This window comes from Plectropomus leopardus, chromosome 9, assembly GCF_008729295.1.
Source record: "Plectropomus leopardus isolate mb chromosome 9, YSFRI_Pleo_2.0, whole genome shotgun sequence".
Classification (NCBI taxonomy): Eukaryota; Metazoa; Chordata; class Actinopteri; order Perciformes; family Serranidae; genus Plectropomus; species Plectropomus leopardus.
This window is the reverse complement of record NC_056471.1, coordinates 14,010,572-14,025,778: the sequence shown is the minus strand read 5'-3', so window position 1 is coordinate 14,025,778 and position 15,207 is coordinate 14,010,572. Positions and strand designations below refer to the sequence as shown.

Genomic DNA, 15,207 nt, shown 5'->3' with positions numbered 1-15,207 from the left:
GCAGATATTTGCATGATCAACACCCTCAAATTGCTACACAAGACCACCTGTTGTGCTCCATCAGTGTGCTCCATTTCATCATAATAATAAAGAAAACTCAAGAGTGGGAACCTTTTCCTGCTGTTGGAATTATCAGATTAAAATAAAACACATTTAGCAGGATGAGTAGTGCACCTGAAAATATGACTGCAGCTGTCAACAACGTGCCATCACAGTTGTACTATGACAGAAATAAAGAAGGACCAGAAGGAGAATGGTCCATGACTAAAATGGGAGGCGGTAAAATTGACCGGACATCGCAGAGATGGACAACAGAATACATCCTACAGTATAACAGGTGATGTCACAGCTGCAGAAAAACCCTGGGTGAACATTTTCCTAACAAGTTCTGCATGTTGCAATGTTTATAGGCTTTTATTTTTTAACAAAATTAAAGATTTGCAAAAAAGATGATTTTTTTTGTTTAATTCATTAAAAATCAAGGACAACGTGTTCCAGTGAGAATAAAAACGACACTGCGCCAAGTGACTACACTGACATTTCCACTAACAATGCATATTTTTCCTAACTCGCTTTGATTCTTTTAGCACTTGCTGCAGATCTGGATGCAGCAGCCTCTCTCATGGTTATTTGTCTTGTCTATTGTCACCATGTTTCAACAGTTCTCCAAGTGTGTTGTTTGATAGAAAAGTAACATTAGAATCATAACATTTGTATATATGTATATTGTAACATCTGCATGTAAATGAGTTTGGTGACGTTGTGTGGGAGACTGGTCAGATTAGCAGATAAATTGCACTGATGGGACAAAAGTGCATGGGGTTGCAGAATTCACAGGGATTGATTGAATTTGCATGAATTGATGTGATCGCAACATCCTGGAGGGGCTGTTAAGTCATTTCCTTTTACATCTTTAGACCCTCAACCCTACTCTCAATCTTACCCTTTATTTCCTCAGTGCCAATACATTTCAACAACTGCATCTTGGCCTGAAGTAATCTGACGTGTCTAAAAACATTTTAAAAAGCTACAAAAAGGTTGTGTTTTTTTCTCTGTAACAGTGGAACAGAGCAGATAGATGTGGTTAGTTGAAGTCTAACTAATCTCATCTATCTACCACTGTGACAGAGACCTTTACTGGCGCTATCTGTAGTGGGAGTTCACCCACAGCGTTAATGAATGGAAACAGCATGTCAGTGAAAGTGTGTGTGAAGGTGTTAATGTGTGTGTTAGCTTCTGCATCAGAGAATGACAGCTCTCCTTTGTCCCAGCCCAGATTCACTCTGACTTTCTCAAGCTTCTCATTAATAGGGAGAAAAACGGGTCGAGCCGGTAGTGACCATGCTGAGTATTCACCTTTATAAAAACCGTTTTCTCCATAATCCCGACTGCATGAGTCCCTTCCTGTGGACTGACTCTGCAAACACACCCAGTGTCCAGCACATGAGTAGCTGTGAGTCCCTGAGTAAAAGCCTTCAGAGCCCAAAACACAGAAGTAATCCTCAATCTTCTCTGGGCTATCAGGAAGCTGCTGTCTCTCCCCGCATCTCACACTGTTCGGATCTTCGGACAGGACAAGGTACGAACCAGCGGTGTTTGGGTCCAGAATCACAGGAGTGTAGGAGGCCATCTCCTTCATCTTGTCGCAGATGTTAAAGGTCAGGTTGTCCAGATGTTTGGCCATATCAATCAGAGCATTTGAGAGCAGCTTTGGGTCATCCTGCAAGGGGCACTGCTGGACTCATTCTATCACAGCCCTGTAGTTTTGCAGGAACGAGACATCTTCAAGCTCTCAGCTGCTCCTCTGTGGCCCTGACTGTGTCTGAAAGAGCTTCTATCTCTCTGCTCAAAGGCTCAATCTTTTCCTTCATCATCTGACTCTTTTACTCCACTTCCTCCCTCAGGGCAGCCATCCTGGCCCACTCTTCCTCCTAGAAACCACTGAAGCTTTGTAAACTGTTCATTAATCCGCCTCTCTGTGTGTCGAACCTGGACTTCAATGTGTTCTGCTGTTTGATTGAACTTAAATGTAACTTTCCTAACAAGATGCAGTTTGTCCTGTATGAGCCTCAGAGATCTCTGGAGCTCCTCTCTGTGATCCTGTGCAGCTTCATCGATGGGTCTGAATCTGTGGTCAGTGTGTGTTATTGAATCTTTGCACATGTGACACACTGGCTGCTGATGCTCCAGATAGAAGAGTTTTAGTCTCTCAGAGTGCAGACTGTGGAGAATCTCTGAAGCTTTCTGATCTCTGTTCTGTGAGAAGTCCTCACACACATTTTTTTAATGCCAAGTTAAAGGTTAGTGGTTAGTGGTCCTTTGAGAATCTTCTCTTACAGAGTGGACACACACATGCTTGTTTCTCCCTTCACCGGCTGTCTTTACAGAAGCTCCGGCTACATGACAGGAGGACAGGATTCTCAAAGATTTCACAGCAGACAGGACAGAGGAGTCTTCTCTGACAGGGAAGCCATTTTCTCTCCGTGTGAAGCTGAAAACACTGCGGATAAAAGTACAGTCAGTCATGCTGCCACTCCCTCCTCTAGCAATTTCACTGAAATGTACTTTCAGTTTGAGTCACGCTTTAAAAAGAACTCACATTCAGTGTGTGGTATGCCAACAGGTTGAAATAGAGCGTTTCCGTTTTTTTGAGGTCCTGTGGCTGTAATGCCGGAGGTCGATGTGAGTTTGGTGTGGCGGTGAATCTTTTTTTGCCTGTGTCACATTTTAGATGGAAAAATAACTGAGTGTGTTTCCTGATTTGTCTCAGATGAATCACATTACGGGTTGAGCTTTGTCGGACCTGTAACACAGATGTGTGTTTCATTCCAAGGTATTTGTCTGTCATTGCATTGAAGGGAAATTCAATCGATAGTGTGCAGAGTGATAAAGCTCATCTTGTACTTGTTGTTCAAATAAAATATTCCTTGTTCGTACAACTTACAAAACATTTCAATATCTGTGCTCTCTCCCATAATTTTTACGGTTGTTAAACTTTTCACAATTAAACTTGTCCGTTCTTGAGTTAGTGCTCTCTCATTTGTGATTGAAGAATCTCTATTCTGTAACACCACTGCACAGTTGCGAGTGGACTGAATGTTTCTGTAGTTCTAGCATCACCAAATGGGGGACCACAATCTGGACCTGGACCGAGTGACAGACCCTTGACAAATATCTGAAAAATTAATGAGAATAAATAATCTTCACGGAGCATTTTTTTCCCTGTGACAGTTGCGGCCACAGACCGGGCTTGCAGATAATTGAGTTAATATGGCAACAGCTTCACTCCACTGAGCCAATAAGATTGATTGTTAACCATGCGCAGACAGTTATGTACAGAGAAAAACAACGTAAGAGAGATGTGAAAGAGATGACGACACAGAGCATGAATCAACTGACCTGCCTCTTTCTGACTACAGACTGTGTCTGAGAATATTTTCTTTGCTCAAACCAAAGCAGCACTAAACACCACAACCATGTTTGGATCGACTTAGAGCTGTGAGTCAGCTTTCTCCACTATGAACAATATTAAAACCAAATATTGTTCCATGCTCATCGATGAGCACCGACACATGTGCATGAGAATGGACCTAACTCCAAGCCAAGATTAAAACTGCTGGCAGGCCAGTCACAGGTCCATTTCTCTACTGAGAAGGATACGTAGAAAGAAAAAATAAAAACAAAAGAAGCTGTTCAAATAAGCACTTTTACATTTATTTTATTCAGAATTTTCTACTTGGTTTCTTTTATCTGAAATGTAGGTCTTATGTTCATTGTGTTAGGGCTAATTTTATTTTTATTGTATATTTATCTGCACATATGTATTACTGAGACCTATTTTTATACCTTTTACATGGAATGTATTGCTGTCGTTTTTATTTTATGTTTTAATGTTCTTAGGGTATGCCTTTTATGTATGTTAAGGTGAAACTGAAGGCAAATTTTGACATTTGTGGTTTTCATATTCGTATTCGTAACAATATCAGTTATCAGCTATTAGTTTTCCATACAAGTGTCATACATGGTTAATGAGTCTGTATGTTAACATTGTACTTTGAAAACTGACAATACATATTTTTGAATATTGAAATGATATAGAAATGCACTTTGCTGATTCTATTTGGTACACAAAGGGGTAAGCTATAAGACACAATTTAGACATTATAAGCTTCGGACCTTTGCTGGGAGGAAATATTAGTATCTAGACCTCTTTGAATTTTAGTAGATTACCCCTGCTGTAGTTCAAACACTTCCAAACCATACCAACTATACATTTTCTCATGTCACATCAATGTCAGTGTTCTCCAAGTTAAACTTTAATTCAAAACATAACAAAAAATAAAGCTAATAAACTTCATCTTTTAACCAGGACCTCCAGTATTCGGATCATGTAGTTTAAGAAAAATAAAGTGTGTCAGATTAAGTCTAGACCTCTTACTTCAATGTTCTTGGCAAAGGCAACAGCAAAATGCCTTAGCACTCGTCAGCTCTTCCTTATTTATGAGAATTATTCAGTTAATTTAGCTGCTTTGCATCTGCATTTTGTATTTGCTTCCACCTATGTAAGGTTAATGTGTACGCTGTGTTTGCTGCATGCAGGTCAAAATAATCCACAGATTTGGATTATTCAAAGAATCCCTCATTATTTATTTGATAACAAATACAATAGCAGATGACATGCTAATTTTGCTTGTAGTTTAACAGAAAGTGAGAAACCCTTAAGCTATGGAACTGTTAACTAATAACTGAGTTAGGCAGTGTATAAAAATAATTTACTGCCATTTTTAATTGGAAACGTGTCTTTTAGAAAGTGAGAATCCAATGGGGATTTTTCACAACTTGGCACCCCAAAAGCGGTTGATAATGACTACTAATCTTCAGAGCATTAGTGAATGGCTTCATTAACCATTAATAAAGCTACTACTTACAATTCAAATAAACACTTTAAAATAGGCAATTTCGAGAATTTAAAAAGTCTCACTCTATCAGGCGTGATGCTGCTTATGTTACTGAATCTTCCAGTTCCAGCAGTGTAACATCAGCGCAAAATGTGCATTAAAGCCAGGCCTCTGTGACCACTGTAACACATCTGTATGTGTGAGAGCAGGTGAAATATGCTTGTGAAGGTAGGTACCAGTGCATTTGTAATCCAGAGGTCTGCCAGAAGTGCAGGAGCGAGAGGAAATTACCATCTGTTAGTCCTCTGCCAACATCCAACGCAGTACTAACCGTCTTCCTCACGCATAATTACCCACACACACACTCCACGAGGCTGATACCTTCTCCATGAGATTGCCTCAGTCACTGCCTCGGCTCACTCCTAAAGCTCGATTTAGCAGCAGATTACAGAGTTAGATTAACACAGCTGGGAGTCAGCAATTGCTTCAAAAGCAGACCCCAGGTCAGTGCAGAACTGTTTCCCCTGAAGGCTCGGGTCTGTATTCAGTCTACACTAAGCTCTAGTGTGGGATGAATTACAATGTGCACATTGTGACTGAATTTTAAACTGCTGTTAATCAGTTTCTTCATATCCATAACTTCCGTTTCATGTTTTAAATCCTTTCCATAATTTGAATTTGATGTAGCAGGTGCAAAATTCACTCTTTTTGGGTGTAATTGGCCATGCTCATATCTGGGAGAATCGGTGTTTCTGTAACAGAGAATGATGTTGATTATCAAGAAATCAGAGTTAGCCTGGAGTGAGGTGAAATGTAGCAGAATTACAGTCTCTTTGATTATCCTGTCAGTCCAGTCACCTTATGCTTCAAGCTTGATTGTCTGCAGGCCTGAACACTCTGCAAAGAGAGTGTCTTTCTACTGCTTAAAACATGTTCCTCTGTCTGTCTAGACATTTTCAGTTTGCAGAAATACTGGGAGATTGTCGATAGCCTTTTCTGTCACGTTGACAGGGGTAACCAGTGTTTTTCTCAACTGTTTCAACATGTACGAGGACCTGCTTTGTTCAAAGCCAGACACAGAGGAAAGGATTCTGCTGGAGACAAAGACATAACCAACGAGGATGCAAAGACAAGGAAAGACTTATATAAGAAAGAAACCGGGAGAAAAAAGACAACATTAAGAGGTTGTTTGGTATGCTCCTCCTGTGCTTTGTAAATGTCCCTGCTTTTTTATCAGATGTGAAAATGTCTTAGTGCATACATTTCTGTCTCTCGCTCTTCTCCTCTCTGTCAATTTCAAAAGCCTTTTTTCCTATCTCCAGATCTTCACTCTTCTCCATTTCATCCCTTTCTGCCTCTTTTTAATTCTTGAGGCAGTCAAAGCAGAACAGACAGCATGCTCAGAGAACAAAACAGAGCGCACTGTCAGTGAAACTGAGCCTCCACATTTCACCTCTTGTCTTTCTTATTTTCTCTCCTTACCCATTCTGCTTCCCTATTTAATCACATGGCCCACCTGCCTTTTGGGGTGTTTTCGAGGAGTGTCTCACCATAGGGTCTAGCATATTTATTCCTCTCCTCTCCTCTCCTCTCCTCTCCTCTCCTCTCCTCAGGATCCTCTGCAGTGTCGAGGTGTGATATATCATTCCTCTGGGCATTCAGAGAGGCAGGTAGCCTGTTAAGGTTGTAGGTTCTCAGGGCTGTTGATATACTGATAGCCTGAGGAGATCTTCTGCTGCTATTTAGGTGTTCCTCTCTTCTGTGTGTGTGTGTGTGTGTGTGTGTGTGTGTGTTTGGCTGTGTGTTCATTTAAGCTGTGCATGCATGCAGGCTATCAAGTTCTCAGTTAACAATTTAAAAAAATGCTTATTAGCATTAAAATGACTTACAGAAATGCATTTGCACACAGCACACATGCAAGTTATGCAAAGCACGAGTATGTTACATGCACACACTGCTTATCTTTATCTTTGCTTCTCTCTGTTTGTGTGTGTCACACAAACAGAGGCATGCACATAGGTAGGGATGACTCATTATCTCAGCCATGGCTGTGCATCCCTGATTGAATTGATACCGATAGATGGAGCAGCAGGGAAAACAACCTTTCCTATACTCTCCTTTGCAATTCTCCCTCCCCCGCTACCACACACACACCTCTCTCTCTCTCCTGCTCTCTCTCCCTCTCTCTCTCACACTGCCTAAGCATCTCCGAGCCAGCAGCATTAACAGTTAGGAAGGAGACTCCGTATTCACACACCGCACACAGAGTGGATCCAGCACGGACGCGCAAACACACAAAAACGCACTAACACACACACACAAGGAGAAAACGAGAGGTGGACGGTGGCTCCAGCTGTAGCATGTCCACTGGCTGCAGTCAGACATGTAGAAGGAGGAGGTGCTCTGCTCGCCGTTCCATGTCCGCTTCAGTCCTCTAAGCACCTCCCATTTCCCCCCTCCCTGAACGCTCGCTCCCTGGCTCTGCGGTTGCTGAGGGGCTGGCTGGAATGACCCGGGAGAGCGGGAGACACAAGGAGATGCGCTAGACGGGGCTGCCGGCTGGGAGGACTCTCTGATCCTTGATCCCTCCTCTTCTCCAGGCTGACAGATACGAGGCAGACCTCTGATCTGCCCCACAGATGCATGCCCATATAGGAGGGCATGGCTGTGTAGACCGAGGGTCTTCATCAAGCCCAGCCACAGAGAGGAGGACCACCACAGAGACACGCAGGTAAGATTCAGTGCAGCTGGGGCTGTTTAGCTGGATTTCCATCTGTATCGATCTGCGCAGATCTGAGGGAATCAGCTATGTGTCGTCTGAGATATAGATTACTTTGTTCCTTTGATTCTCATCTGTGTTCCTTTCATTGGTTTGATAATTAACAATTGTTTCTTGTCTTGTTTGGTCATGCCTGCTGTGCTGCTGTGCTGCATGGTCATTGATTAGAAGGGAGATGGGTCTGTGGATGAGCACTGTGGCAGCATGATAATGGAATATGTCTCCTGGAGGACATGGTCCAATATCCATCAGATGTCTGGGGAATGTCAGGGGGAAATGAAGAGGGAACAACAGGGAGGTAGCACAAGAGAGGAAAAAAAGAAAAGAGACGGATGGCGAGAGAGGGTGAAAGTCCATGAGATTTCATATGATTTATTTGAGTGCCATATCCTGTGCGCTTCTGCTGATTTTTAGGGGGGTGACCATTTGGCAGTGCTTGTCTTCAGTGCTTCATTTGTAATTCATATATTCATCTCACACTCCACATTTGGCCAGTTTTTCAATTAAATTCTAAAGGCTGTGTTTCACGGTGTGTCAGGGTGCTTACGTTGAAGAAATGCCACAGAGGAGTTTGAAAAAGGGGGTGCTCACTGTAGCTGGAGAGCACAGCGAGCACATGAGTGTGATGCTACACCATAACAAGCAGGTTGGAAGTTGGGGTAGAGCCTCGGGACAGAGAGGAAAACTGTGACTTGCTGCATAATTAGAGTGGTTGCACACTGAGGAAACACATGTCAGAGCAATGAGCGCTTCATGAAAAGGAACATTGACAGCCATATTACTAATGTTGCTGTTGCAGCCTTGAGACTTTCCTTTGGCAGCCCCTGCAGAAAAGGGAAAAGGTCAGTTTACAACCTTTGCCAACAGAAGATTTATCCCCTCAACCCTCCACTAATACTCTCAAGCCTCGTTACATGACGTAAAATGGTTATGTGCTTTTCTTCTTCTGTGGATGTCAATGACGGGGGCAGCTGCAGCCCCAAAGTGCATTTCAAAGATTGGCCCAGGGTGGATGTGCTTATTCAGAGGTGCCTGTGGCTGAGAGAGATGAGCTGTCCAGTGCCGTTGCATGGAGCATACATCACCGAACGCACAGCCATGGACCCAGGAGAAATCAGCAGAAGGAAAGCCATTACTTAGATGACTAGGCTTCTCTGATCTCATCATGTGCCTGGGCAAGTTATAGAGACACCGGACAGGGGCAAATGGAGGGAATGAGACAGGTAGAGCCGGCAGTCAGACGAGGAGAGAGCACTCTCTTCAATGCCATGATTTATTCTAGAGGCGATACATTCAGCATATGCCAAAAAACATCAATATTTTCCATTATACGGTGCGTTTCAGAGTGGATGGTGGCTGATTTAGAGGTTGATTTTAAAAGCCATTCTGCAACATCTATCTAGATGCAACTCAGCCCGACGCTGGTGAGGCTGGCGTTTGATGGAGTGGATGTCTGAGGTTGATTAGGTGTTCTTTTGCAGAAAATGCTATGTGGAGGTTGATTGTGGGTGTTGTTTTATTGCAGTAAATATACACACAGGCATTATATGACTTGAGGAAAAAGTTAGACAATGCTTTCTTCAGGAATTACATAAAATTACTGATATTCCAAGTTCTGTTAATGTATTAAATATGGTCAAAAGTGCATTACAGCCCTGAAATCATTCCTGTGATCTTGCTGTACATTGTGCTTTCACACGCAGCAGCTATTTTATCTTCACTGTCAACTTCTGCTTAGTCATTAGAGAAAGCAGAACAGCCCCAAGGTTGCAGGGTAGAACAAATTAATACAACTAGTGGTGCAGCCTTTGCCCAAGCATATAAACACATACCACATAATATGGCTCATTGAGATATTCTGAATAACAGAGGGCTACCACAGAGAAATACCAAGCCTGGATATGCTTTAAAAATCCAATCAGTATCAGAGTAATGAGGTCTGATGCACATGTAAGGAGAGGGAGTTGGCACAACTCTGCAGAGGCACATAAAAGCACATTATAAAAACAGACTTGGCACTCGATAAAACCTACAGATCACACCAATTACAATAGAGGGCACTTAAATGAGGGGAAACAACACGCATTTTTGCAGTCTCCCTAACACTTAATGCCAGGAGTTAAGAACGAGTGGATAGCTCTGTTGCAAGGCACGTGAACACTCAGAGATACGCATGAATGCACACGCTCGCACCAACTGCTTTCCCCTGCTGGAGTTGATTTTTAAATCACTGATCTCCATCTCCAATCTTGTCTGGCTAAATGGTTTATGTCCGGGTTTTAAAGCTCCAAAACACGACATGGAGTTTAAGTATGAGGGTTTTTTTTTTCTCTTTTTATTATTAACAGCAAATCTCACAAAATAATTAAAACACTAATAAAGACCCAAAAGAGTACCGTCTGTGCATCCACAGTCTGTAGCTAATACCTCTTTACCATTGATTTCCATTGTTGCTTTTGGCTGACACATGTTTACTGTAATTACAATGAGCGTAGGACGTGTTGTTCATTCTTGTCAGCAGTGTAAAATGCAAGTACGTCCATCCCGTGGAGTCATGTCAGGATAAACAACACTGGCTATGATCATCATAATGAAGGAACGTGTCAATCACTGTAATGGTATCTTTCACGTATCTTTGCTGGAGATCAGTGGCATGCAACTACAGAGTATGGTTACAGAGGCAATACTTCTATAAATAATATATAATGTTTCCTTCTAAGACAACATACACAGTGAGTCTATAAAATGAACCATGAGAGAAACACAACAGAAAGGCAATGCTTGCTTACAATAGTACAGTCGAAAATCCCTCTTACGTAAAAACTATTCATTTGCACTGACCTTACACTGCTTCTGTTAGTTTTTAGCCACCTAAAAAAAAATCAGTATCAGTTTAGAGTATGCTATTTTAAAAATATTTTCACAGCTTTACCTCGCAATCAGACAGCCCTTTCCGACAGAAAACTGAAGTCGTTATCTCAGAGTCACCAGACTCTGCTAACAAAAACAGTCATTTTACTTTGCAGAACAAGGGAGTTACTGGTCTACTCGCTGCTTCCATCAGTTGGTGTGTAAAGCAGTAAAGCAGTGAAAACATTTCAAATATAATGTACACTTAAACTAATTCTATTTTTTTTTTGGCTAAATTACATTTTGTTGCGTCCCCATCCACAGCAGTAGCCTACATTGTTTAGCTTATGTGCCAACATAATTAGTTTATATCAAAGACGCCCGCAAAGCAACACAGTACATAAAATAAACACAACAGAAATGTCAGAGAGGCTGATCCTCAGGGTTTACTATATATTTCTTCAAACGCTACATATAAAGCAAAAATGAAAACAGGAATAAATACGACTGCCCAAGGGCGTAGGTTTCAATTCAACATTGGTAGGGACACATTTGGGGGATCTGGGGTCCTTCCCCAATAAATTTTTAGGCATCAAACACTTAATTTCCTTCATTCTGGTGAAGTTTTATGCAATAATTTGTGGTGGAAATGGCTTTATTAAGACACACAGGCAGTAGGCGATGATTTCAAATATAAAAATGGGCTATTACAGAATATAATGCAGTAAGGTGTAATCGGAGGTGAAATACCAAAACTAACTGAAGACTCTGCTGATCAGGTATAATAGCCTTATCGATCATCCCATATCAAAAAATCAAATGCACTGTCTCTTACTGAATTGATACAAGACACAATTTGACCTGTATTTTCGTGCACAGAACTGTTGTTTGAGGAAAATCCAAACGAGTTTCGCAGGGACAGTCACAGGAAAGGACCGTCCATATGCAAATCTATGCCCTAGAGTTTGCTGGATTCACATATGTCTCTAATTAATCTTAATTATCAGTTGTCTACCAGAAGTAACTTCTGCTTAGTGCGACATCATGGTGGGTCGGTCTATACAGTTTATAACATTGTAGTTTTCCCTTTAAAATCTCAGGTCATACTGTATTAAACCAGTGTAGCCCCTTTAGTCAACCCATGATTCTCCTTGGTAATCTAATATTTTAAAATGGTGTATCCTTTAATAGGACTTAATATGATCTGAAGGAATCCTTTTCAAATTTCGGAAGCATACAGGTGGACTCTAAACCTGTTACATGTCACATTAAAATATTTTTTTCTATATTGCTGAAATCTGGTGATAACAGAGAGGATCACTTTTAGTAAACTCTGACAACCGAGGGCCAAGTCCTAACACAGATCCAACAATTCTATTTTGTTCCCATGGAAACCTTTTGTATTTCTAGAGAACAGACTGAAAAAAGCAGGCATTAGATGAATAGATAGAGAGGACAGCACATACCATGAACAGAAAGAGTAGCCACTCAGAAAACTGTAGAGCAAATTTCTCTCTCTTTCTCTCTAATGTGCTTGCTTGCTCACTCGCTCTCGTGGTCACCCCTGACAACCAGCTGTTTCTGCTGCTGTAACCAAGGACCAATCTGACCGAGCTGGAGCCCTGGCCTCAGACGCTCATGAGAAAAAAACAAAACAAAAAAACAACCACCGTAATAAACTGGCAGTGTTACTGGGGCGATAAATATCTGAGTAACAACATGCATATTAATTGGTCTTTTGTGCCAGCACGTATCTGAGAATCACGCTAGTGCTCCGCAGAAGAGCAATGCAGTGTGAAGTCATTACTTAACTTGGCCAGGATCCCAAACTATCAACTGGGGAAAAGAACACACTTGCAGCAAATGCAAAAATAAAACCACGCTTTGAAGACTGGATTGTATGATATGTGCATGCTAGGAACAGCTTTCTGCCTCGATGATCGGGAGAGAATGGACCAGAATCATTTCCAGACACAATAATTTGACACTTTTCAGCTACTCAAGATGGCCATGTTATTCAGTCAGTAGGTCAGTACAACAGCTCCTAGACAGATAGTCACGAACACGAGTACATATATTTATGTTCTAGTGAGGAACTACTTGATCTCTGGCTTCTTAGTAGCAACACCATGAGGTCTTATTTAAATTTTGTCCAATATTTTGGTTTATGACCTGCAAACTACAATGACCTTCAGCTTTATTTTGTGCTTAATGCTATTAAACTAATGTTAGCATTACTAACACGCTAAACTAAGATGGAGAATGTGGTAAACATTATACCTGCTAAATATTAGTATGTGAGTATAATGACATACGCATTTAGCTCCAATCAACGCTGTGACTAAGGTCAGCATCATACAGCCATTAGCAATGCTGTGGACTCTAATCTTGCGTTCATGTATTGGTGAGACAAAAAATATGATAAAGTCCAGTTTTAGTCATTGGTCCATGAGTGTGTTGGCTCATCAGCATCACCAAAACAATGCACAGTGGTTTATAGTAATTTGAGAAAGGATTTTTCAACTTAAAAGTATTGAAGGTAGCCTGTTATTAATAATTTTATCTTTCATCACATTTGTGAACTGCTGCTAGGTTGTATTTTATTGTCAGAGCCCAAAACCCTAAAGCACCGTAGACCCATTTCTGCCGGGGGTGGGTAGGTGGGGGGGAATCAGCTTTCCAGTCATGCCTCACGTCCAATTTATTCAATTCGAAGACTGTTTAGGGACCTCAGTGCAGAAATATTGAAATACAACATTTTTAGTGTAGGCGAGAATAAAACAATTATACTGCACACAAAAATCTGCATGCTTTTTGGCACAGACTGCATGGGATTTTTATAAAGTGGGCACGTAAAGGGGATACTCGTCAGTACCCACAGAACCCATTTTCATTAAGATAGTTTGAGGTCAGAAGTCAGGGGACCTCTCTGAAAAATGGCAACACCAGTTCTCCCGTCGCCAAATCATTTAGCTATCTTCCAAACAAGCTAGCATGGCATGGATGATACTACTCACACTTCCAAAAAATCTCAGCCGCATGTCGGCTGAGATAGCTGGCGGTCACGTGGGTCTCTTTGGGTTAACATAAACAGCCATGGAACAAAATCTCTCTCCAATGCTAAAAGCTCTCAGGCCAAAAACGGAGACTTCATGTCCACAGCTGAACAACAGCCACAAATGAAAATGTTCTCAGGGTTATGTAGCATTAGGCAGACGTGTGCAGTCTTTGGGGAGAATATTTGCATTCCCCCTCTCTCACACACACATAATTAGAACTTTGCACATTTGCACATAAATATTTCCACACAAACACACATGCTCGAAATAAAAGCACTATCTGTACCGCAAGGATCATGTTGATGACTTTTTTGTTGTTTCACAGGGTACAAACATAGCCAGGGGCCATAAAAGCTAATTACATTATTAACTGTGGTTCCATGTTCTCTCTTCTGCCACAGTGGTGCTCCAAAGGCTGCTGGAAAATATCCGTAACATTTCGTAGTTGGGCATCGCTAAACTCCCATCTAGTCTACCTGAGTGTGTATGTCTGTACAAGTCTTTCTGCAGCCAAGAAGAAAACAGATGACTGCAGTGCTTTCTGCAGGTTCAGCCAGCACCCAAACTCGCTTTCTTCTGAGAATATTATCCTATTAGGTTTGCTTTTCAGCAATTTTCATTTGTCAACAACAAAAACACAAGGATTTTAAATGTGCTATAGATTTGTGAGCCGTAACAAAAACTCAATTTTGGAGGTGAGGACAGTTTTAGAAAAATAGCCAGGAGGGGAAGCTGTACACAGACGAAGAAGTGGTGGGCAGAGATGGTGCTGCTGCAGGAGGAATGAGGAGATCAGTGAGGTAGACTAAACTGAAGAGCTATCAGGAGTCTCTCTCATAGTCCACAGTCCATGTCCACACGTGTGGAAATCCAGAATGAACTAAATCTTTCAGTACAGCAGGTCTTTCGCCAAAGGAATGGGAAACATATTTGAAAACAGATAGATATATTTACTTAATATTTCAAAAGAATTTAATGGATTTCTCTTACTCTCTCTCTCTCTTTCACTCCCCATCACCCTGAACCCCCACCTCTCTCCTTCTCTGGCCCTGTTGTGTTGTTCTTCCTTTTTGTCGTCTTCATGAGATCTCGTTCACATGACATGCACACACAATGTTGAAATTGCTCTTAAACATGACACAACAATATCAATATTTGCAGCTTAAAAAATATATACCTATCTTAAAGGCTCACATTTTTTTACCACTGACGAGGGGTGGGAATCACCTGAGGCCCAATGATATAATATTATCACAATACTTGCTGGACTCAATAGTCAGTCTTCTCTACAAGGTGCTCCTTGGGTGGGGATATACTACGATTAAAAATCAGAAAGAAAACTCCAAGGCACTCTGTAGAAATGTTAAAATGCCTTTATTGCGATGGTCACGATGAACCTTAACAACCAATCCTATGCATTTCGGCACACAGGCCTTCGACAGGGAGTCAATATAGTTGGGATTTGAAACATTTTTTGATATGCTAAGTTATTGTGATACCATTAAGCGATATTTCTTACCTTTTTTTCAACTTTAGTATTTCCCCAAAGAAAAACTTTGTCAAAAGCTGTTTAATCTAGTATGATTATGCTTCCACTTCAGTCATTTTATTGCAGCAAAAT

General features: G+C 41.3%; 1 pseudogene; it reads right to left on the bottom strand.

Annotated features, from left to right (window-relative positions):
• Positions 1 to 1,105: 1,105 nt before the first annotated feature.
• On the bottom strand, positions 1,106 to 7,586 carry LOC121948473 (annotated as a pseudogene).
• Between the last annotated feature and the right edge of the window lie 7,621 nt (positions 7,587 to 15,207).